The sequence below is a fragment of the Pseudophryne corroboree genome, chromosome 9, assembly GCF_028390025.1.
Source record: "Pseudophryne corroboree isolate aPseCor3 chromosome 9, aPseCor3.hap2, whole genome shotgun sequence".
NCBI lineage: Eukaryota > Metazoa > Chordata > Amphibia > Anura > Myobatrachidae > Pseudophryne > Pseudophryne corroboree.
In genome coordinates, this window is record NC_086452.1 from 55,212,499 (window position 1) to 55,237,847 (window position 25,349).

Genomic DNA, 25,349 nt, shown 5'->3' on the forward strand with positions numbered 1-25,349 from the left:
CAGACACCCGTCCTGCAAACGCTTGGACACGCCTGCGTTTTACCAAACACTCCCTGAAAATGGTCAGTTGACACCAATAAACACCCTCTTTCTGTCAATCTCCTTGCGATCGGCTGTGCAAATGGATTCTTCGTTAAATCCATCTCCCAGCACCGATCCGCTTTGTACCTGTACGACGCGCCTGCGCATTGCGGTGCATACGCATGCGCAGTAGTGACCTGAGCGCTGCGCTGCGAAAAACGTCAGCGAGCGATCAACTCGGAATGACCCCCTTTATGCGACTCATCACAAGCATAGCAGCGCTTAGTAACGATGTATGCCTGAAAATAATCATAAAGGAAAGCTCTCCCACTTCTTCATTCTTTATGCGCTACATTCCGACACTCATCACAAGTATAGCGGAACTTATAATAATAATCATAATTTTATTTATATAGCGCTCTTTATCCAATAGGACTCAAGGCGCTTAACAGATACATAGCATAATATAGTACAGAAAATAATAAAGTACCGAACAGATTTTCATAAAATACAGAAGCATGGATATACTACAGGGACACTATGGAAATGCTTGGGTAAACAGGAAAGTCTTGAGTCTACTTTTGAAGGATTCTATAGTTGGGGCCTCTCGCACTGTGCGGGGAAGTGAGTTCCATAGAGTCTCAGCCGCATGACTAAAAGCTCGACCCCCAGATGAATTACAGGAGATTCTAGGTACTGCTAATAGTCCTTTATCTATAACGATGTATGCCTGAAAATAATCGTAAAGGAAAGCTCTCGTGATGTCCTCCGTGATACATGGACTTCCAGGTTTATGACCCGGTAGTCCTTCTGTACATGCAACGAATGACACACGCGTCTCAGGGGACACTGGGAGGGATCTGATTGGACCCCTCTCCGTCACATTGCAAAAAAAAAGCCCATAGGCTTCTGTTAGGATGGAGTTGCCTACCGGGGTCCCAGCTCTGGAATGTATTACATTCCGGGGCTTGTTGCATTTTCGGAGGTTTGACTGCCCTTATACATTGGAGGCATCCCGCTCTATGTCCATCGTTGTGATTCATTTAAGATACAAATTAGGCAGTACAAGGGTAAAAGTGGAAGATTGAGTTCTGGTGTGATGTTTTTACATTATTGCCTGGTGCACTTCTCCATATTTTGCTGCCTCTCTGCACAGCTAGCATGCAGGGGCGTCTCCCAAGAGCGGAGACTGTACTTTCCCCTTTAATGTGCTCTGGATGGGTCATTTAGGCGCAACCAAGGCATTTTGCAGTGTGTATCCAGTGTGCTTCGTAAATAGGCCTAAAAGGTGTCTTGCTTAGTTATTCACTGCTCTCCTGCGTATAGTGCTTAGTCTCTAGTGGAATGCAGAAAGTGGTCTTCCTGCATGAGTACTAACTCATACTAAGTGAACTGTGCGAACTCGAGGTGAATGTAGGAGTAAGGAAGCACCTAACCACAGAACCTGATAGTCCTGTTCTGTCAGCCCGCTGTTCCTACATGTTGAAAATCTTAGCAGATCCTTATCAGCCCAGTTTACTCTTCTCCAAACAAAAGAAATGTAAGGTGCAGGTGTCTCCTGGAACCCGGGTTCTAGCAGCCTCCGGCGCCCTGCAGCTTCTATGTCGCTGTGAACTAGAAAGATCAGAGTACTGGTTATTGTATCGGCGAGATGCACCTAATAGCGAGGAGCCACCCCACAAAAACCACTAATAACTTCATGTCTGTCGTAAAGTGTTGCGTGGCTAATAGAGTGCTTGCTTTTTCTGCTCGTTAAGATGTGTAATCTGGAAATAGCCTGAAAAAAAATATATATACGCAGAGTTACACTGAACAGCACATATTAAATTTGCTTTGAAGGTAGAACTGTAGTCATCCTTGAGAGAACATTATGAAGAGTGATTACAAATTGCATAGTAAGCCCTCTTCGATAGCGGCGTCCGGTTGTGTTTTCCATCATGGGGTGGCCGTTGAATTCATGAGATGCCGACAAGGAAATAAAACATGAGAGTCTGGAGATCTATGGAACATACGGCAAACTGGCAACAGCATTGGAATTTGTCCACCATTGAATCCCCTGCAGCGTTGCCCTATTGAAAGCGCACATTAGCGGCTCTGACTGTACAGGTGTTAAATGACACTATTGCGCGCTCTGACCTTTTACAGTTCTTCAGCCTTCAGATCCACCTTGCAGGTTAGGGAACGTCTGGAATGAAGACGTGCTCAGGTTTAATGGCAGCGCTGACATTTTGCCAGCCTGCTGTGGATACCTCTGTCTGATTTAGCTCCCCAGTGTGCTGGCAGTGTCCAGACAATGGAAGAGGAGGCAGGACACGCTTCCCCTCTTGCTGAACATGCTTGAAGAGCCTTGGTGCCGCTCATTATTTCCTCTCTAAGCCAGCAATTAGAAGCTGTTGTCCTTCTTTCATTTCCCCAGTGGAAAGTTTGCTAACATCTCACCAGGAATGAAACACACAGGTGGTTGCTGCACCTGGGTGTCAAACGGCGCTGATGGAATGTAACGAAACATTGCAAATGAGAACAACATTAGTAGACTGCGAAGGACAATTATTGATCATTAAAGATGATTAAGATATCATAGGGCGAGATGTGCGCTGGAGCTTGAGGAAGAGCCGTGAGCATGAACTGTCGGAGATGGCTCGGTTCCTAGTTACCGTTATGAATGATGATCAGTTACGCAGTGATTGTCCAGGCACTTCCGTTCTTCCCAAGGATAGGCTGATGTGTGATGTATGGAGCGAGTTGCACGCTGGTTCATGTTCCGTGGGTTCCTACTGGTCAGGGTACGCAGCCAGGCACCCACATCTATTGGTGATTTAGAGTCATACGCGACTCAGTTGCATCTTCCCCTACGCCTAAAGGGGTGTAACTGGGTGGTAACAGGGTGGACTCTCTCTTAGGCTGAGAGAACTGTGTGTACCCAGCTGACGTGCCAGCCACCGGACCAACATATCGTATCGGCAGTACACACCAGAACGATGTAATGAACAACGGAACGATTCCTCGTTCCATCCTTCATTACACTGCAGAGTCACATGCAATATCTTCCGATTGGCTGTGCAGCACTGACAACCAGAAGATATTGCATGCGACCAACCAGAATGCGCAATTGGGCATACACACTGCCCGCTATTCAGCATATGTCGTTCCGATTTGTCCGGCAATGACGTATCGTGCTGATATTGGCCAGATGTGAACCCACCCTTAGTCAGAGTTTAGCAAGGGTGTCCCGACGGCTCTTTGGCACCAAGAGTTCAGCACACTGCTAATGATGACTGCTGTGAAACCAAGCTTACGGGACAATGGCTGCATTCTCTGTGCCCTCAGTGTGGGTCCAGTAGCGGCCGACTCGTGTACATCAGTTGGTTTTCCCCTTGTGTGGCGACTCTGGAAAAACTTGGTGACCTCCTTTGCCAATATTGATTATGTAACAATATACAGTAACCTTGCCGTACAGAAGGAGCATTCAACCTGCGGCCCACCCACTGCTGTGGAACTACACGTCCCAGCATGCCCTGCCGCAGTTAAAGCATGTCCTATTAGCAAAACAGTGTCAGGGCATGCTGGGATGTGTAGTACCATAGCAATTGTTTCATACCCCTGCTGTACAGATTCTATGCTTATGAATCACATGTACTTTGATTACTTAATTCGTACAATATTTTTAACCCTTCAGGTGACTTAAGCCGCATACACACTGGCAGATATGAAATAACGATATGAACGATAACAATACGATGTGACCATTATATCGTTCATATCAGCCAGTGTGTATGGAGGAACGATGCGCGCACCCGCAGTTCGTTCTCGTTCATCCATCATCTACCCGAACATGCAGCTCAATGTAAACAATATCTGTGAGCTGCATGTTCCGGGAGTGCAGAGGACGACGTCATTGAACGATATCGTTCAGTGAGTATGCACTGGCGACCTCCCCTAATTAGCAATCAGCGATATCGCGCTTATTGCTAACTAGCTGTGGTCACCCAGTGTGTACCCAGCTTTAGAGGTGGAAAAGTGTTGGTATTTTTTTTTTTTTTTTAGCAACATTTTTTTTTTAAAGCAGATAGTGTTTAGATATGACAGCTTCAATGAGTCCTTAAAGTAGGTACTGATGAAAGATTGCATTGACTTGAGCTTCTCTTGTTGCCTCATTACCATCTGGAAAGCTCTTATTTCACTGTAAACCGCACGTTTACCTTACAGAGGCTGCAGCTGATTATTCCTTCCTCACTCTCGCTGTCGTCTGAGGGCTGACTCTGCGCAGTGTTTATTCAGCAACCGTTTCTGAGACCAGATTTATCGGCGCAGCATCTTAGGAGCATGTCTTTTGGTCGTTCAAGTTTACCTCACCATTTCATTAACATCCGGTGAAGAGCCAGGCAGACTATAAAGAGTTATGCTGCAATATAAATAACATGTCCAATTAGTTTACTGTTATTTTATGTTCATTTTTTTTCATCGCCTGTTTCCTTAAAACGATAAAACGATTGCCACTTTATTTGTTAAATGGAACAGCACCCCAGGTGATCAAAGCATCATGGGAAGCGGTGGATTGCTGGTTCGGGTTTCCTGTCAGACCCATTTTCTGGGCTTGCTGAAGCCAGTGGCTGCGGCCCCGGGTTACTGGGATGTCCAATGGACTTAGGACGCAACCGCAGATGTTTTCTTCAGAAGTAGGCAACCTGCGACCCATCAGCTGTTGTTGAACAACAAGTCCAAGTATGCCTTTCATCCAAGAGTTGGCAAGATATGATGGCACTTGTGATTCCGTATTATGCCCACCCCTAGATTACTACAAATATTTCCTTGAAGGAAACATTTGCAGAACTAATGCCCACGTGTCACAGGCGGCTTTTCACATGAACCCGTGAAGAGGTGTGTTCACTGGTAATCTAAATAATAATGATAAATTATTCTCTAATTGTCTACGTAGCAATTCTATATTTTGTGTATTCAGCATATCGTAGCAATTCCATAACGGAGAAATTCAGTGTGCTCCCAATAAACGCTCATAAATCATACAGGCTCATATATAAATGATAAGGCGGACATTTGCATTCCCTAGAAGAGGGAATTATGGGAAAGTGATTTGCAGAGGTCACCTCTGACATGGGTGTGATGGCCACATGTTATTCATGGTTCACATTGCCCTATATTGTGGCTGCTTCTTGTGTTTCATGCACAGGACAATACGTTTTGTAATCGGATTATTTTAACTCCTTTTGCTCACGACTGTAATAAGTATTTTGTCTGTGTAGCACAATGCGTCAGACATCCAGCGTAACTGAGCATCAGATATCATAGAGATGGCGCATTAAAGAGGCCAAGCGACAATTTACCCACTTACCTCAGATGGCTAAAATGGGTAGTATGTAAGCTTTTACAAGCAGGGCCCTCCTCCCTCTTGTTTTTCCTCAGCATAACCTATGTCACCAGTTCCTACTTCCCTCTGCACCCCAGACTTTGGGTACAGGGTCCCTGAGTACTGACTCGCTACTTCCTGTTATGGCCCATACACACGGTGAGATTCGGGCTATGCCCGTTTCTCACTATGCGACAGGGGCTAGGTCGGCATCGCAAGCACATAATGAGTGTGCTTGCGATACTGACTATGTACGGTTTTGGCTAAGTGTCAATTTTGAATATCTCTTCTATAGAGATAGTCAAAATTGACTTGCCTGCACAGTCTGTCTAGGCTTGCGATGCCGACCGCGCATCGGTATCGAATCGGGATCGCAAGGTGAGTTTCAGCTCGCGATCTGCACTAACTTTTCTTCCGATTTTGACTACATAGTCAAAATCATAAGAAAAAAAATCTCACCGTGTGTACACACCATTAGTTTTAACTTGTTGCCCTACCTATACCCCTATCATCTGGGTATGTAGTTATTATACTGACATAGTGTGAGTGTCGGCACTGTGGATGTCAACACATGAATTTAGGGTTAGGCTTTTAACTGGTTTAGTGATTTTGAGAATGTTGACAATCATGGCAAAAGGGAATTCCTGCTTGTTTCAGCTCCCACCTCGTAGAGAGCTCTGTGCTGTAACCTCTGGACACCTTCGCAGGAATCTGTGTTATTACACATTCCAGTCATCGCAGGTCCGGTACATACAGATGTGTCCTCATACACTTATCCTCTTCAATCCAGTATATAACACATTTCACAATTAGCCTGTTTGTGTTATACACAGATGCAAATGCCAAAGGTGTTCCCTGTCTGTAACAAAATACCCTGCAAAAAGGTCTCCAATATGTTTGACTTCCTCATGTTGCCCTGATGCAGATTCGCCACAGAGTGAGCGGAATTTAGGATTGGCAAAGTTGCTCCCACAAGTAGCTTATTTCTGCCCCTAGGGGGTAATTCTGAGTTGATCGCAGCAGCAAATTTGTTAGCAGTTGGGCAAAACCATGTGCACTGCAAGGGGGGCAGATGTAACATGTCCAGAGAGAGTTAGATTTGGGCGGGTGATTTTGTTTCTGTGCAGGATAAATACTGGCTGCTTCATTTTTACACTGCAATTTAGATTTCAGTTTGAACACACCCCACCCAAATCTATCTCTCTGCACATGTTACATCTGCCCCCCCCCCCCTGAAGTGCACATGGTTTTGCCCAACTGCTAACAAATTTGCTGCTGCGATCAACTCAGAATTACCCCCATAGGCCGCTCTGTTCAGCAGCTGTAGAGTATGCTCTTGGTCCAGGCCCATGTCATAGGCCCTTACCTCACACCGGTGCCCCTGTTATAAGGGAGTGGATCGTAGAGTTGACAGTCATTAGGTCGACCACTATTGGTCAACAGTGACAAGGTCGACATCTGAAATAGATTGACATAGAAAAAGGTCGACATGAGGTTTTTTTTTGTGGGGGTTTTTTTGTGTCGTTTTCTTCGTAAAGTGACCGGGAACCTCAATTAGTGCACCGTATCCCCCTCGCATGGCAAGCGAACTTTGGGCAAGGTGCCTCGCTCCTCTACCGCTGCTCTCGGCACAGGTTACTATTCCGAATCGTAGTCCACGTGGATCATAAAGTATGAAAAGGTTACAAAAATGAGGGGGAAAAATTAAAACTCTTGTCGACCTGTAGACCACGTCAACCTAATGCATGTCAGCCAATGGTGGTCGACCTAATGAGTGTTGAGCTAAAGACCGGATCCCTGTTATAGAGCACTCGCTCTGTGTCAGCCTGATGCTTTCTTATAGGCCCCAGACTTTGTACCTGCAACACTGCAGATTTCCAGTGCAAACTCTGAAGAGTTGGGCGCCAGAAGCTTTGTAAACACCATCTTGTCTGCAGCGAGTGTTCCCAGCTCAGCAGTATGTATCACATTAACTGGAGTTGTCAGAAGCCATTTACATAGATAAGAAGCAATAAATATAGAAGCTGTTTGTGAGGGCACAATGTATACACATTAGAGGCCACAATAGCAGAGCGGAAAGTGGGATGTGCAAGGTGCAGGAATCTATCAGCACTAATGGCAGCTCCGCCATAGCGAGTAACCAATTAGTGGTTGTGGCAGCCAGGCCTAACGCTGATGTAAGAGGCTTCTCCAGCTTTTTAGCACAGCAGAAAATGTATCGCTTAATTATTCATGGCAGGTATATTATTGCAGGAAATTAAGGCATCAAGTGGGGATGGCTGTGAATGGGCCGGTACCAGAGACAGAAGGCAGAGGAGAGGCTGCGCGGGGGGCGGCGCGCCTGGCATTCATGTGTGCATTCCACGCAAGGAGGAAAGATGAAGGTTAAGCTCCTGAATTCATTAAGCTCCCTGCTCCTTACAGCATCATTACTGCGATGTTATTTACAGGTTTCTTTAATCTGCTGAAATGTTAAGCTGTTCAATTCATCATTCCAGTCTGCAGCAGACAATGCGGACCGCCCTGCGTCACCCCAATCAGTCGCCCGCTCCCCACCAGACAAATCCCAGTCAATAAAGCCACCGCTGATTTTTTGGCTTTTATGTTCCCGTTTTGATCTCGGTTATATATGTAAGGATTAGCCGGAGATATATTCAAAGTTTAGAGAGTGCTGTGAAGCTGCTGCTCTCTGAGGATCTGTCTGTGCCGTACGCCGATTTGTGACTCCGTCATGTGCACCACCTGATAGGGGAAGGGCGGGAGCAGCTTATTTTGGCCAAAACATTCAATGTAAATGCTGCGGTTTACACACAAACATTAATACTCTGAGTAACATGGGAATATCAACTCGCCATGCACAATAAAAAGGATGGCATTAACCCTTTATTTATTTATTTATTAACAGTTTCTTATATAGCGCAGCATATTCCGTTGCGCTTTACAATTAGAACAACAGTAATAGAACAAAACTGGGTAAAAACAGACAGACAGAGGTAGGAAGGCCCTGCTCGCAAGCTTACAACTGCCGCTGAACTACAAGTCCCAGTATATTCTGCCAGCTTTTGTATGCTAGGAACTGTAGTTCCATAACAGCTGATGAGTGGCGGATTTACTGTCCCTACTTTATAGGGAGGTTGTAGCTCTTTGGGCCTTATTCAGATCTGATCGCAGCAGCAAATTTGTTAGCTAATGGGCAGAACCATGGGGGTCATTCCGAGTTGACCGCTCGCTAGCAACTGCGATCAGGTTAAATCTCGGCGAAACTGCGCATGCGTATGCACCACAATGCGCAGGCTCATTGTACGGGTACAAAGAGGATCAGTGTTCGGCGATGGATTTAACGAAGAATCCATTCGCACAGCCGATCGCAAGGAGACTGACAGGAAGAAGGCGTTTATGGGTGTCAACTGACCGTTTTCTGGGAGTGTTTGGAAAAACGCAGGCGTGCACAAGCGTTTGCAGGGCGGGTGTCTGATGTCAATTCCGGGGCCGAAACAACTGAAGTGATCGCAGCGGCTTAGTAAGTCCAGACCTACTCAGAGACTGCACAAAACTTTTTTGTACCGCTCGGCTGCACATGCGATCGCACACTTGCAAAGCGAAAATACACTGCCCTATAGGCGGCGACTATCTGATCGCAGCGCTGCAAAAAGTTGCTAGCAAGCGATCAACTCGAAATAAGGGCCTATGTGAACTGCAGGTATGGCAGATATAACATGTGCAGAGAGAGTTAGATTTGGGTGGGGTGTGTTCAAACTGAAATCTAAATTGCAGTGTAAAACTAAAGCAACAAGTATTTACCCTGCACAGAAACAATATAACCCACCCAAATCTAACTCTCTCTGCACATGTTATACTATCTGCCCTCCCCTGCAGTGCACATGGTTTTGCCCATTAGGTAACTAATTTGCTGCTGCGATCAGATTTGAATTAGGCCCTTGGTTCAGGCAGTAAGCTCTGCACATCTAATGATTGTCAGCTCTTGTTCCCACTGGTAAAAATAGGCCTCTTCAAAATGCAAAGTAATACGAGTAAGCTCTTGTGCCAGATTGTCAGTGCCCAATGCCCCGGTTATTTTTGGTGCTCAGTAATGCTGCCCATACACAACGTTATATAGCTACCTGTAATATTGTAATCTGCGGCCATTGCTTCCTGTTAATACCGTTGACCGGTTGCATCGTACCACATCTATATAAAGTGTACATGTGAGGTTTAATCTATTAATCCAGGTACATCCAGGAACTCGGCTAACCTCTCACCATGGGTCACCTCTTGCCCGACCTCTTCCACCTCCACTTGTCTATATTCCCAAGACAGACGCTGTGAAAAATAAGAATTTACTTACCGATAATTCTATTTCTCGGAGTCCGTAGTGGATGCTGGGGTTCCTGAAAGGACCATGGGGATAGCGGCTCCGCAGGAGACAGGGCACAAAAAAGTAAAGCTTTACTAGGTCAGGTGGTGTGCACTGGCTCCTCCCCCTATGACCCTCCTCCAGACTCCAGTTAGGTACTGTGCCCGGACGAGCATACACAATAAGGGAGGCATTTTGAATCCCGGGTAAGACTCATACCAGCCACACCAATCACACCGTACAACTTGTGATCTAAACCCAGTTAACAGTATGACAACAGAAAGGGCCTCTTAAAGATGGCTCCTTAACAATAACCCGAATTAGTTAACAATAACTATGTACAAGTATTGCAGATAATCCGCACTTGGGATGGGCGCCCAGCATCCACTACGGACTCCGAGAAATAGAATTATCGGTAAGTAAATTCTTATTTTCTCTATCGTCCTAAGTGGATGCTGGGGTTCCTGAAAGGACCATGGGGATTATACCAAAGCTCCCAAACGGGCGGGAGAGTGCGGATGACTCTGCAGCACCGAATGAGAGAACTCCAGGTCCTCCTTTGCCAGGGTATCAAATTTGTAAAATTTTACAAACGTGTTCTCCCCCGACCACGTAGCTGCTCGGCAGAGTTGTAATGCCGAGACCCCTCGGGCAGCCGCCCAAGATGAGCCCACCTTCCTTGTGGAGTGGGCTTTTACAGTTTTAGGCTGTGGCAGGCCTGCCACAGAATGTGCAAGTTGAATTGTGTTACAAATCCAACGAGCAATCGACTGCTTAGAAGCAGGTGCGCCCAACTTGTTGGGTGCATACAATATAAACAGCGAGTCAGATTTTCTGACTCCAGCCGTCCTTGCAATGTATATTTTTAAGACTCTGACAACGTCCAACAACTTGGAGTCCTCCAAGTCGCTAGTGGCCGCAGGCACCACAATAGGTTGGTTCAAATGAAATGCTGATACCACTTTAGGGAGAAAATGCGGACGAGTCCGCAGTTCTGCCCTATCCGAATGGAAGATTAGATAAGGACTTTTATAAGATAAAGCCGCCAATTCAGATACTCTCCTGGCAGAGGCCAGGGCTAGTAACATAGTCACTTTCAATGTGAGATATTTCAAATCCACCTTTTTCAATGGTTCAAACCAATGGGATTTGAGGAAATCTAAAACTACATTTAGATCCCACGGTGCCACCGGAGGCACCACAGGAGGCTGTATATGCAGTACTCCCTTGACAAAAGTCTGGACCTCAGGGACAGAGGCCAATTCTTTTTGGAAGAATATTGACAGGGCCGAAATTTGAACCTTAATGGATCCCAATTTGAGACCCATAGATAATCCTGATTGCAGGAAATGTAGGAAACGACCCAGTTGGAATTCCTCCGTCGGAACCCTCCGATCCTCGCACCACGCTACATATTTTCGCCAAATGCGGTGATAATGTTTCACGGTGACTTCCTTCCGTGCCTTAATCAAGGTAGGAATGACTTCTTCTGGAATGCCTTTCCCTTTTAGGATCTGGCGTTCAACCGCCATGCCGTCAAACGCAGCCGCGGTAAGTCTTGAAAAAGACAGGGACCCTGCTGTAGCAGGTCCCTTCTCAGAGGTAGAGGCCACGGTTCGTCCGTGAGCATCTCTTGAAGTTCCGGATACCAAGTCCTTCTCGGCCAATCCGGAACCACTAGTATTGTTCTTACTCTTCTTTGCCGTATGATCTTCAATACCTTTGGTATGAGCGGCAGAGGAGGAAACACATACACTGACTGGTACACCCAAGGAGTTACCAGTGCGTCCACAGCTATTGCCTGTGGATCTCTTGACCTGGCGCAATATTTGTCCAGTTTCTTGTTGAGGCGAGACGCCATCATGTCTACAATTGGTCTTTCCCAACGGTCTATTAACATGTTGAAGACTTCTGGATGTAGACCCCACTCTCCCGGATGAAGATCGTGTCTGCTGAGGAAGTCTGCTTCCCAGTTGTCCACGCCCGGGATGAACACTGCTGACAGTGCTATCACGTGATTCTCCGCCCAGCGAAGAATCTTGGCAGCTTCTGCCATTGCACTCCTGCTTCTTGTGCCGCCCTGCCTGTTTACATGGGCGACCGCCGTGATGTTGTCCGACTGAATCAACACCGGCTTTCCTTGCAGGAGAAGTTCCGCCTGGCTTAGAGCATTGTAGATTGCTCTTAGTTCCAGAATGTTTATGTGAAGAGACTTTTCCAGACTCGTCCATACTCCCTGGAAGTTTCTTCCTTGTGTGACTGCTCCCCAGCCTCTCAGGCTGGCGTCCGTGGTCACCAGGATCCAATCCTGAATGCCGAATCTGCGGCCTTCTAATAGGTGAGCCTTCTGCAACCACCACAGAAGTGACACCCTTGTCTTTGGTGACAGGGTTATTCGCAGGTGCATCTGCAGATGCGACCCTGACCATTTGTCCAACAGATCCCTTTGGAATATTCTTGCATGGAATCTGCCGAATGGAATTGCTTCGTAAGAAACCACCATTTTTCCCAGGACTCTTGTGCATTGATGTACTGACACTTTTCCTGGTTTTAGGAGGTTCCTGACCAGATCGGATAACTCCTTGGCTTTTTCCTCTGGAAGGAAAACCTTTTTCTGAACCGTGTCCAGAATCATTCCTAGGAACAGCAGACGAGTTGTCGGGATTAAATGGGATTTTGGAATATTCAGAATCCACCCGTGTTGTCTTAGCACCTCTTGAGATAGTGCTAAAGCTGTCTCCAGCTGTTCTCTGGACCTTGCCCTTATTAGGAGATCGTCCAAGTATGGGATAACTAATACGCCTTTTCTTCGAAGAAGAATCATCATCTCGGCCATTACCTTGGTAAAGACCCGAGGCGCCGTGGACAATCCGAACGGCAGCGTCTGAAACTGATAGTGACAGTTTTGAACAATGAACCTGAGGTACCCCTGGTGTGCGGGGTAAATCGGAACGTGTAGATACGCATCCTTGATGTCCAAGGATACCATAAAGTCCCCTTCTTCCAGGTTCGCTATCACTGCTCTGAGTGACTCCATCTTGAACTTGAACTTTTTTATGTAGAGGTTCAAGGACTTCAGATTTAGAATAGGCCTTACCGAGCCATCCGGCTTCGGTACCACAAATAGAGTGGAATAATACCCCTTTCCTTGTTGTAATAGGGGTACTTTGACTATCACCTGCTGAGCGTACAGCTTGTGAATGGCTTCCAACACCCTCTCCCTTTCGGAAGAGACGGTTGGTAAGGCAGACTTCAGGAAACGATGAGGAGGATCCGTCTCTAATTCCAACCTGTACCCCTGAGATATTATCTGCAGGATCCAGGGGTCTACCTGCGAGTGAGCCCACTGCGCGCTGTAATTTTTGAGACGGCCCCCCACTGTCCCCGAGTCCGCTTGAGAGGCCCCAGCGTCATGCTGAGGTTTTTGCAGGAGCCGGGGAGGGCTTCTGTTCCTGGGAAGGAGCTGCCTGTTGGTGTCTCTTCCCTCTTCCTCTGCCTCGTGGCAGGTACGACAAGCCCTTTGCTCTCTTATTTTTGTAGGAGCGAAAAGGCTGCGGTTGAAAGGTCGGTGCCTTTCTCTGTTGGGGAGTGACTTGAGGTAAAAAAGTGGATTTCCCGGCAGTAGCCGTGGCCACCAAGTCTGATAGACCAACTCCAAATAACTCCTCCCCTTTATACGGCAAAACCTCCATGTGACGTTTTGAATCCGCATCGCCTGTCCACTGTCGTGTCCATAAGGCTCTTCTGGCTGAAATGGACATAGCACTCACCCGAGATGCCAGTGTGCAAATATCCCTCTGTGCATCACGCATATAGATAAATGCATCCTTTATTTGTTCTAACGACAGTAAAACATTGTCCCTATCTAGGGTATCAATATTTTCAATCAGGGATTCTGACCAAACTACTCCAGCACTGCACATCCAGGCAGTTGCTATAGCTGGTCGTAGTATAACACCTGCATGTGTGTATATATTCTTTTGAATAACTTCCATCTTTCTATCTGATGGATCCTTAAGTGCGGCCGTCTCAGGAGAGGGTAACGCCACTTGTTTGGATAAGCGTGTGAGCGCCTTGTCCACCTTAGGGGGTGTTTCCCAGCGCGCCCTAACCTCTGGCGGGAAAGGGTATAATGCCAATAACTTTTTTGAAATTATCAACTTTTTATCAGGAGCAACCCACGCTTCATCACACACGTCATTTAATTCTTCTGATTCAGGAAAAACTGTTTGTAGTTTTTTCACACCATACATAATACCCTGTTTTACGGTATCTGTAGTATCAGCTAAATGTAACGTCTCCTTCATTGCCAAAATCATATAACGTGTGGCCCTACTGGAAAATACGTTTGAATTTCTACCGTCGTCACTGGAATCAGTGCCCGTGTCTGGGTCTGTGTCGACCGACTGAGGCAAAGGGCGTTTTACAGCCCCTGACGGTGTTTGAGGCGCCTGGACAGGCATTAATTGATTGTCCGGCCGCCTCATGTCCTCAACTGACTGTTTAAGGGAAGATAAACCATCACGTAATTCCACAAATAAAGGCATCCATTCTGGTGTCGACCCCCTGGGGGGTGACATCTGCATATTTGGCAATTGCTCCGCCTCCACACCAATATCGTCCTCATACATGTCGACACCACGTACCGACACACACCGCAAACTCACAGGGAATGCTCTAATGAAGACAGGACCCACTAGCCCTTTTGGGGAGACAGAGGGAGAGTCTGCCAGCACACACCACAAAGCGCTATATATACAAGGGATATCCTTATATTAAGTGCTCCCTTATAGCTGCTTTAATATATATATATATAGCCATTAATGTGCCCCCCCTCTCTGTTTTACCCTGTTTCTGTAGTGCAGTGCAGGGGAGAGACCTGGGAGCCGTTCTGACCAGCGGAGCTGTGACAGAAAATGGCGCCGTGTGCTGAGGAGATAGGCCCCGCCCCTTTTTCGGCGGGTTCTTCTCCCGCTATTTTTCCAGTCAGGCAGGGGTTAAATATCTCCATATAGCCCCTATGGGCTATATGTGAGGTATTTTTAGCCTTGTATAAGGTTTATATTTGCCTCTCAGAGCGCCCCCCCCCAGCGCTCTGCACCCTCAGTGACTGCCCAGTGAAGTGTGCTGAGAGGAAAATGGCGCACAGCTGCAGTGCTGTGCGCTACCTTATGAAGACTGAGGAGTCTTCAGCCGCCGGTTTCCGGACCTCTTCACGCTTCAGCATCTGCAAGGGGGTCGGCGGCGCGGCTCCGGGACCGGACTCCACGGCTGGGCCTGTGTTCGATCCCTCTGGAGCTAATGGTGTCCAGTAGCCAAGCAGCAAATCCACTCTGCATGCAGGTGAGTTTACTACTTTCCCCCTAAGTCCCACGTTGCAGTGATCCTGTTGCCAGCAGGACTCACTGTAAAGAAAAAAAACCTAAACTAAACTTTCTCTAAGCAGCTCTTTAGGAGAGCCACCTAGATTGCACCCTTCTCGTTCGGGCACAAAATCTAACTGGAGTCTGGAGGAGGGTCATAGGGGGAGGAGCCAGTGCACACCACCTGACCTAGTAAAGCTTTACTTTTTTGTGCCCTGTCTCCTGCGGAGCCGCTATCCCCATGGTCCTTTCAGGAACCCCAGCATCCACTTAGGACGATAGAGAAATTGCTGGTAATGTCTGAAGGTGACGGAGGCTGGAAGTGAGGACGCAGCACAAGGCACACACTAGTAATTAGGGCCCGATGCCGGAGCCAGTGCGGGTGTGAGGTTGCTGGGAGATAGCTCTGCTTCCATGTAGGTTGTATAGTAAATGCGTGTGATGAATGCAAGTGGTCTCATTTAGCAGCATGGGAGGAGAAGGTTCTGAGAGGCGACAAGCTGTACAAGGTGATGCTGAGTGCCTTGCCGGAAATAATAACGTTAATTTGTCTCTTCTTACTAATAACAGGTACTTCCCTACCCCCTCCCGCTTCCCACTCCACTCCTGTACCTGTCTCTTACAACCCCTAATAATACAATGATAAACACAAGTGCAGAGGCCGGTCCCCGCCTGTGTAATGCATTGGCAGATTCGCCGGCCCTGTGTCTCAGTGACTGGGAATGGAGATTGTAAAATCCACTAGAGCAGATTGCCGGGCTCAATAAAATGATCTGCTTGTACAGCGCTGCAGGATATGTTGGTGCTATAGTTTAGAATATGCTCCTGCAACTTTCGCTGTTGCTAAGTCTGCTTTGAAGAGGATTGCGTGAGAGCGTTCCGTACTTTCGGAAATTGCTGATCTTCCAGAAGACCTCTTCCCCAGTAATAAAACCTGTCTGCATAACGTAGCGTCCCTCCTTTATCTGGCATCAGGATGGCGTAAGTGGAGACCAGCAATTTAATTTCATCAACTATTTATTTTGTGGTTGCTGATAAGGCGGTAGTGGTAATAGTAATGCATTTGATCAGAGACTGCTCTTCCCATCAGTGAAGAAGATGTCTAGCTGGGTTCTGTAGGGCAGATGGCGGCTGCTGTAACTGGGACCTTCCTTTTAAGGGTCATTTAACTCTTCCACATTCCAGGGCACGCCTCATCCGGCCTCAGCAGGTACCACTGTCACCACCCTGGCGCCACTCAGTAGCCCGTACATATCTGGTACTTACAGATCACATATAATAAGATTTGTTTCTTATCTTGCAAGGTTACATTTACTGTTTAAACTGCGTGGTGTACGGGTTTTCCAGATTACCCTATTTTTGCATTTTTATTAAAAAAAAAAAAAGACCCTTTGTATAGAAAGCTTCCATTCTGAAAATGTATACTTAAGTTAAGAACACAGGGCCTGCAGGCACAAACACCGTTCCGCCCGTATTATTAAAGCAGCAATCATTTAAGAAGGCAAAGCCAACCTGATTTCACCCTTTAAGCTAATCGCACCCCGGTCCTGCTTCTCGCAGGCTGTTACATCAGTCCTATACTCTTCCTTCTGCATTTCTGTTCTCTGGCTGAATACAAACCTCCAGAAAACACTTCTGTAACTTTGTAATGCCTTTTAATGAGAATTGATACAGAAACAGAATGCCTCACGCCTCAGTTATGTTACAGGTTTCTTGTGAATGATCATTGGCTCACCCGCAAAATGGGCCGAAACAGAGTAGAGGTATCATTGGCTGAGCACTTGATCGTGGTTTACTGATGTCATGAGATCCTTGCGAATACATGCCCAAGCCCACAAACCGGCTGCCTTGTGGCGTCTTATAAATAACTGGTAATAGCAATGTAGGTAAGAGCGGTAAACGCTGGATGTGGTTGTATGCTCGTAGGATGATTTGTAGGTCTTCCATCTGACATATGACGCTGCGGTGACGGCTCAGGGTGGCGAGTGCAGGCTGAGGGTGGCAGATGGGGGGCGCCTCTGGGCACTGCGGTTGACGCTGTCATTTTGTGCATGCAATCAGCCTGTCGCTTTCAATTTGTTCATCACATTTAAGTTCATCTTGTGTTCTTTCCCATGCCTTTGTGTTTGGTAATTGGGGTTGCGCTCTCATTAGATGGGGCCACAGACAAGCCGTTATAATTCCTTCATTCCTTGGTTTCCCTGTACCGGGGGAACATCCCGGGAGAGATGTTGAGACAGGGCCCTTTTCACATTATTATTTTCTCTTGATATCCAGACTCATTACAGAAAGTGAAAAAAGGTTAAAATGCTAAGTGAGTTAAAACCAAATTGATTGGATTTTCGTGAAAGTGGCAGGACTTCACTCACAGCGCCACACTGCGCCATGCCGCCTGGCAGATCTTTACAAAGCAAAGTTAACACAAGTTGAGTCGTGAATGCTGAACAGGCGGCTGTGAAATTGCAGCCCTCTACTTTTCTATTTCCAGTGCTCTGAAGCTGTCAGGATAATAAGATCTGCTTTAACATTTACCGTGTAGCTCTCTTTCTCCTTCGCCTGTGTCTCTCCTCCTCTGCAGGCTGACTGCAGGACCCCACGAAGGATAAATCTATAACCTTTTCAATATGCCGGTTTCATAGGGATTGATACTCGCTTTTATCCCGGCGGTGACAACCCATTGTGCCAGAGAGAAGCTCCAGTGGAGATACGTAGACTCAGTTCCTGCTCACACAGATTCAGTGTCCCGGCATTTGGATACTTGTGTGCAAAGCATGAGTCTCTCATTTCCTTCTTTTCACAAAGGTGATAGGTCGTCGCCATATACTACAAGGGGTCACCGGTGGCTAAAGTGGTGCGGGAAGATTCACCGCATCTTGCTGTTGGCAGGATTAATCTGTTCTCAACAGCAACTTTTTTGGCATGCAAAAGTGTACGTGTACCGGTGCAGTACCGGGCCTGTCATCGCCACCTGTCCGTGCGTCACCTGAGACTAGCAGTACGTTAGGCCTTACCGCTCCAGGCCACTATTCCAGAGGCAGCAGAGTGATGCTGAGACTTTATAGATTGCACCGTAGAGAATGCAGCCCTAAGAATTGGCCCACATCGGCCTCATTCACACTGGGAAGCAGGTGCAGCATCAGGACCTATGCACACTGCGATTGGGTTGCCTGTGCATGCTGATATCATCACCTACAAAACCTCAGAGACCCCCTCTGAATCAGGCCCATAATAATTCATAGACGCCAGCAGGAGCTGATATACCAAATGCTAAAGCTTTTATATAACAAATAAAAGTGTTGTGCCCATCTGCACTCATCTGATAAAACTGAAGGTCTGCACAGATCAGATCGCCACTGGAGGGTCCTATCCTCCAGAGAACAAGGTGACTTTGCTATTGTCTCTGGTTCCCACTTGTGTAGACTCTTGTCCCTCAAGTTTCAATCTTTAAACGTTTCTTCTAAAATGTGTGTGAATAATCTCCCACACAGTGATAATGCGTTATACAGATGTGTCCATCGTCATCGCGGTCTGTAGCGAATGTATTGTGCGTACGCCGCTCGTGTGTAGTCACTGTGAACGCATCACAGCAATGACTAAGGAGGACCCATCTGTACATCGCCTTGGTGTCTCCGTCACCGCAAGTTTCCATTTTCAGGTGCTACAGGCTTTAGATGTTAGTGACCAACAATAGGAAGTCAGTTGAAAACGGGAGTTGGACACAACGTGTCTGTATTCGCTGGAAGCCACAGAAGCCAATCTTGTTACCTTATATTAAAGCAAGGATCCCTACTACTTCCAGCCAGAAGCCGCAACTGTCATCATTAGTGCTGGCACTTGCACCTGCCCGCCTGATACAGGCGTCCCTCTGAGGTGCGTGCCACTCGGAATACCATGGAAGTATAGCTATGTGGACATGACACTCCCATGCGTCAGATCTCTTGGGCAGTGATCCCAGCGTTGCCGCCGAGAGAAACGCACATTTCATGCAGCGAGAGATCTGGCCAAGATCCATCCGACTCAGAATTGGCTGGAGAGACCCAAAAATGCTTATTTTCGCTTCTGCGCATGCACCGTTTGCAAAACATTACTGTATGCGGCCATATGATGGGCTGCGTCCGCCTAAACTAGGCCCTGTCTTCATTTCTGCCAAGTTCCTGACAGAAAGTTCTGCAGGTTCAGAGGAGGAACTGAAAAGACGTGAAGGGCATTGATTGACGCCTATCGTGTAATTGAGTGGAGCAAGATGTATGACGGCACTCATTTAATTGCCATTAATTGCACCATTTATTTATTTGATGCTCTTTTTACATTTAGGAATTTGCACGTATGAAAAGTACAGTGTAGACCTACAGTAGTGTTTTAGGAGTTAAGTGACTGCAGTCATTAGACTAAGGTAGGTCTATCTGTTGGGGACAGATTAGCCTGTTAATTAAGGACAGAGTCCATTGTTCCTAAACTGCTTTATGCAGCCACACAGCGTTTGCAGATTCCAGGTAATGTAAACATTCCCCATTAATTGGTCTGAGACTGGAGTCCTATAGATTACAGGGGAACCTGACTCCGGAGCAGCCTTTACCAGCCAGGAGTTATATCCCCTCTGTATTATTTGCGCTTTGAGTGTTTCATGCTGTTGTGGGTTCTGACTTTTTTTTTTTTTTTTTTCGTTTTCCGGCTGCACACACAGGAATGTCCGTATCCTCATCCTAGGTGGCAACGGCGGCCCAGGAGAATTATTTGTCTGGCGTTCAGAGGGAATTAATCCTGTAGTCAGGTTACAGGTACGGCCACTGGGCCCTTTAATGCGCTGCCAAAGCTTTGATTCAGTCTTTATTTGTGTGAACGGGTTCCCATTATTTATTTGATCTTGCAGGGGCATGAGTGGAGCTGTGCGTATTCTGCAGCGCGCCGGGGCCACTTCAGGTCGTGTTATCACGCTTCAATAAGAGACACCACAGCCACTGCTGTGTGTTTCATTCCAACTCTCTTCACGTTGCAGCCTCCTAAATATTTACTGATTGCTGATATTCATTCATGTGAGTCAGGAGATGCAGCCGATGCATGAGGCTCCACGTGGGAGGTGCGAGGTGCTTCATACTGTTTACAGTGTACAAATCCCACACACGGTGTTAGGGTGAAACCTCTTATAAGGCAGACGTCTTAACTGTACTCTCAGCTTCCCCAGACGTTAAGTGATGTTGAAATGGTGCCAGCTCCTCTTCTTTCAGTGAAATCTTGTTTATTGCTAAACATTTGGGTGCCTGGAGAGCGAATTGCGCCGGGTGGGGGTGAGTGAAAGAGATGAGACCCTTAAGACGAGGCCTATGTGATCAGGAGCCTTCATTTTATTAAACAAGCACAATCCCTAGATTGAGTTATGGCCCATGTTCCACTTCCGCTGGGACAGAGGGTGACCGTTCTGAGTGACCGGTTATTTCTCTAACGTCCTAGTGGATGCTGGGGACTCCGTCAGGACCATGGGGAATAGCGGCTCCGCAGGAGACAGGGCACAAAAGCAAGCTTTTAGGATCACATGATGTGTACTGGCTCCTCCCCCTATGACCCTCCTCCAAGCCTCAGTTAGGTTTTTGTGCCCGTCCGAGAGGGTGCAATCTAGGTGGCTCTCCTAAAGAGCTGTTTAGAAAAGTTTTTTTTTAGGTTTCAATCTCAGTGATTCCTGCTGGCAACAGGATCACTGCATCGAGGGACTTAGGGGAGAGATTTCCAACTCACCTGCGTGCAGGATGGATTGGAGTCTTAGGCTACTGGACACTTAGCTCCAGAGGGAGTCGGAACACAGGTCAGCCTGGGGTTCGTCCCGGAGCCGCGCCGCCGATCCCCCTTACAGACGCTGAAGAGACGGCAGAACGGAGGTCCGGAAAACAGGCGGTAGAAGACTCCACAGTCTTCATGAAGGTAGCGCACAGCACTGCAGCTGTGCGCCATTGTTGTCACACGGCTCACTGACTCAGTCACGGAGGGTGCAGGGCGCTGCTGGGGGCGCCCTGGGCAGCAATATAATTACCTTTAGTGGCAAAATAAATACATCACATATAGCCATTAAGGCTATATGTATGTATTTTAACCCAGGCCAGTTTATTAAAAACCGGGAGAAGAAGCCCGCCGGAAAAGGGGCGGAGCTTATTCTCCTCAGCACTCAGCGCCATTTTCCTGCTCAGCTCCGCTGGTGAGGAAGGCTCCCAGGACTCTCCCCTGCACTGCACTACAGAAACAGGGTAACAAAGAGAAGGGGGGCATAAATTGGCGATATTTATATATTAAGAGCGCATATATAGTAAACAACACCTTCTAGGGTTGTTTATATACATTTATAGCGCTTTTGGTGTGTGCTGGCAAACTCTCCCTCTGTCTCCCCAAAGGGCTAGTGGGTCCTGTCCTCTATCAGAGCATCCCCTATGTGTGTGCTGTATGTCGGTACGTGTGTGTCGACATGTATGAGGAAAATATTGGTGAGGAGGCGGAGCAAATTGCCTGTAATGGTGATGTCACTCTCTAGGGAGTCGACACCGGAATGGATGGCTTATTTATGGAAATTACGTGACAATGTCAACACGCTGCAAGCCGGTTGACGACATGAGAGGGCCGGCGAACAAATTAGTATCTGTCCAGGCGTCTCAAACACCGTCAGGGGCTGTAAAATGCCCATTTACCTCAGTCGGTCGACACAGACCCAGACACGGACACTGATTTCAGTGTCGACGGTGAAGAAACAAACGTATTTTCTTTTAGGGCCACACGTTAAGGGCAATGAAGGAGGTGTTACATATTTCTGATACTCCAAGTACCACAAAAAAGGGTATTATGTGTGAGGTGAAAAAACTACCTGTAGTTTTTCCTGAATCAGATAAATTAAATGAAGTGTGTGATGATGCGTGGGTTTCCCCCGATAGAAAATTATTGGCGGTATACCCTTTCCCGCCAGAAGTTAAGGCGCGGTGGGAAACACCCCTCAGGGTGGATAAGGCGCTCACACGCTTATCAGAACAAGTGGCGGTACCATCTACGGATAGGGCCGTACTTAAGGAGCCAGCTGATAGGAGGCTGAAAAATATCCTAAAAAGTATACACACACATGCTGGTGTTATACTGCGACCAGCGATCGCCTCAGCCTGGATGTGCAGAGCTGAGGTGGCTTGGTCGGATTCCCTGACTAAAAATATTGATACCTTTGACAGGGACAGTATTTTATTGACTATAGAGCATTTAAAGGATGCATTTCTATATATGCGAGATGCGCAGAGGGATATTTGCACTCTGGCATCAAGAGTAAATGCGATGTCCATATCTGCAAGAAGATGTTTATGGACACGACAGTGGTCAGGTGATGCAGATTCCAAACGGCACAAAGATGTATGGCCGTATAAAGGGGAGGAGTTATTTGGGGTCGGTCCATGGGACCTGGTGGCCAGGGCAACTGCTGGAAAATCCACCGTTTTTTTTACCCTAAGTCACATCTCTGCAGAAAAAGACACCGTCTTTTCAGCCTCAGTCCTTTCGTCCCTATAAGAGTCATATCTGCCCAGGGATAGAGGAAAGGGAAGAAGACTGCAGCAGGCAGCCCATTCCCAGGAACAGAAGCCCTCCACCGCTTCTACCAAGTTCTCAGCATGACGCTGGGACCGTACAGGACCCCTGGATCCTACAAGTAGTATCCAAGGGGTACAGATTGGAATGTCGAGAGGTTTCCCCCCTCGCAGGTTCCTGTAGTCTGCTGTACCAATGTCTCCCTCCGACAGGGAGGCAGTATTGAAAACAATTCACAAGCTGTATTCCCAGCAGGTGATAATAAAATTACCCCTCCGACAACAAGGAAAGGGGTATTACTCCACACTATATGGTGGTACTGAAGGCTAGGTGAGACCTATTCTAAATCTGAAAAATTTGAACACTTACAAGGGTTCAAATCCAGATAGAGTCACTCAGAGCAGTGATAGCAAAGAACAAGGGGACTATATGGTGTCCCGGGACATCAGGGATGCTTACCTCCATGTCCCAAAATTTGCCTTTTCTCACCAAGGGTACCTCAAGTTCGTGGTACAGAACTGTCACTATCAGTTTCAAGACGATGCCGTTGGATTGTCCAAGGCACCCCGGGGTCCTTACCAAGGTAATGACCGAAAGGAGGATTCGTCTTCAAAGAAAATGGACGACCTCCTGATGAGAACAAGGTCCAGAGAACAGTTGGAGGTCGGAGTAGCACTATCTCAAGTAGTTCTACGACAGCACGGGTGGATTCTAAATATTCCAAAACCGCAGTTGTTCCGACGACACGTCTGCTGGTCCTAGGGATGATTTTGGACACAGTCCAGGAAAAGGTGTTTCTCCCAGAGGAGAAAGCCAGGGAGTTATCCGAGCTAATCGGGATCCTCCTAAAACCAGGAAAAGTGTCAGTGCATCATTGCACAAGAGTCCTGGTAAAAAAAAATGGTGGCTTATTACGAAGCGCTTCCATTCGGCAGATTTCACGCAAGAACTCTTCAGTGGGATCTGCTGGACAAATGGTCCGGATCGCATCTTCAGATGCATCAGCGGATAACCCTATATCCAAGGACAAGGGTGTCTCTCCTGTGGTGATTACAGAGTGCTCATCTTCTAGAGGGCCGCAGATTCGGCATTCAGGATTGGATGCTCGTGACCACGGAGGCCAGCCTGAGAGGCTGGGGAGCAGTCACACAAGGAGTGTGATCAAGTCTGGAGAATTCTCTCCACATAAATATACTGGAGCTAAGAGCAAATTTATAATGCTCTAAGCTTAGCAAGACCTCTGCTTCAAGGTCAGCCGGTATTGATCCAGTGGGATAACATCACGGCAGTCGCCCACGTAAACAGAAAGGGCGGCACAAGAAGCAGGAGGGCAGTGGCAAAACTGCAAGGATTTTTCGCTAGGCGGAAAATCATGTGATAGCACTGTCAGCAGTGTTCATTCCGGGAGTGGACGACTGGGAAGCAGACTTCCTCAGCAGGCACGACCTCCACCCGGGAGAGTGGGAACTTCATCGGGAAGTTTTCCGCATGATTGGGAACCGTTGGGAAAGACCAAAGGTGGACATGATGGCGTCCCGCCCGAACAAAAAATGGGACAGGTATTGCGCCAGGTCACGAGACCTTCAGGCGATAGCTGTGGACGTCCTGGTAACACCGTGGGTGTAACAGTCGGTGTATGTGTTCCCTCCTCTGCTTCTCATAACCAAGGTATTGAGAATTAAAAGACATAGAGGAGTAAGAACTATACTCGTGGCTCCGGATTGGCCAAGAGGGACTTGGTAACCGGAACTTCAAGAGATGCTCACAGAGGACTAATGGCCTCGGGAGCTAAGAAGGGATTTGCTTTCAGCAAGTACCATGTCTGTTCCAAGAGGAACCGTGGCATCGGCCTTTAAGAAAGGACCTGCTCCAGCAGGGACCTTGTCTGTTCCAAGACTTACCGCGACTGCGTTTGACGGCATGGCGGTTTGAACGCCGGATCCTAAGGGAAAAGGCATTCCGGAAGAGGTCATACCTACCCTGGTCAAAGCCAGGAAGGAGGTGACCGCACAACGTTATCACCACATGTGGTAAAAATATGTTGCGTGGGTGAGGCCAGGAAGGCCCCACGAAAAAATTTCAACTAGGTCGATTTCTGCACTTCCTGCAAACAGGAGTGTCTATGAGCCTCAAATTGGGGTCCATTAAGGTTCAAGTTTCGGCCCTATAGATTTTCTTCCAAAAAGAATTGGCTTCAGTTCCTGAAGTCCAGACGTTTGTCAAGGGAGTATTGCATATACAGCCCTTGTGTGCCTCCAGTGGCACCGTGGGATCTCAACGTAGTGTTGGGATTCCTCAAATCATATTGGTTTGAACCACTCAAATCTGTGGATTTGAAATATCTCACATGGAAAGTGACCATGCTGTTGGCCCTGGCCTCGGCCAGGCGATTGTCAAAATTGGCGGCTTTGTCTTACAAAAGCCCATATTTGATTTTCCATTCGGACAGGGCAGAACTGCGGACTCGTCCCCAGTTTCTTCCTAAGGTGGTGTCAGCGTTTCACCTGAAACAACCTATTGTGGTGCCTGCGGCTACTAGGGACTTGGAGGACTCCAAGTTGCTAGACGTTGTCAGGGCCCTGAAAATATATATATATATATATATATATATATATATATATATATATATATATATATATATATATATATATATATATATATATATATATAATTCCAGGACGGCTGGAGTCAGAAAGTCTGACTT

The 25,349-nt window shown here is 47.2% G+C and overlaps 1 protein-coding gene across 19 annotated transcripts in view; it reads left to right on the forward strand.

The window, feature by feature from the left end:
- The window catches only part of PTPRF (protein tyrosine phosphatase receptor type F), a 1,358,330-nt gene that overhangs the window by 1,051,452 nt on the left and 281,529 nt on the right, over window positions 1-25,349 (forward strand). The gene's annotated exons all lie outside the window — the stretch shown is intronic.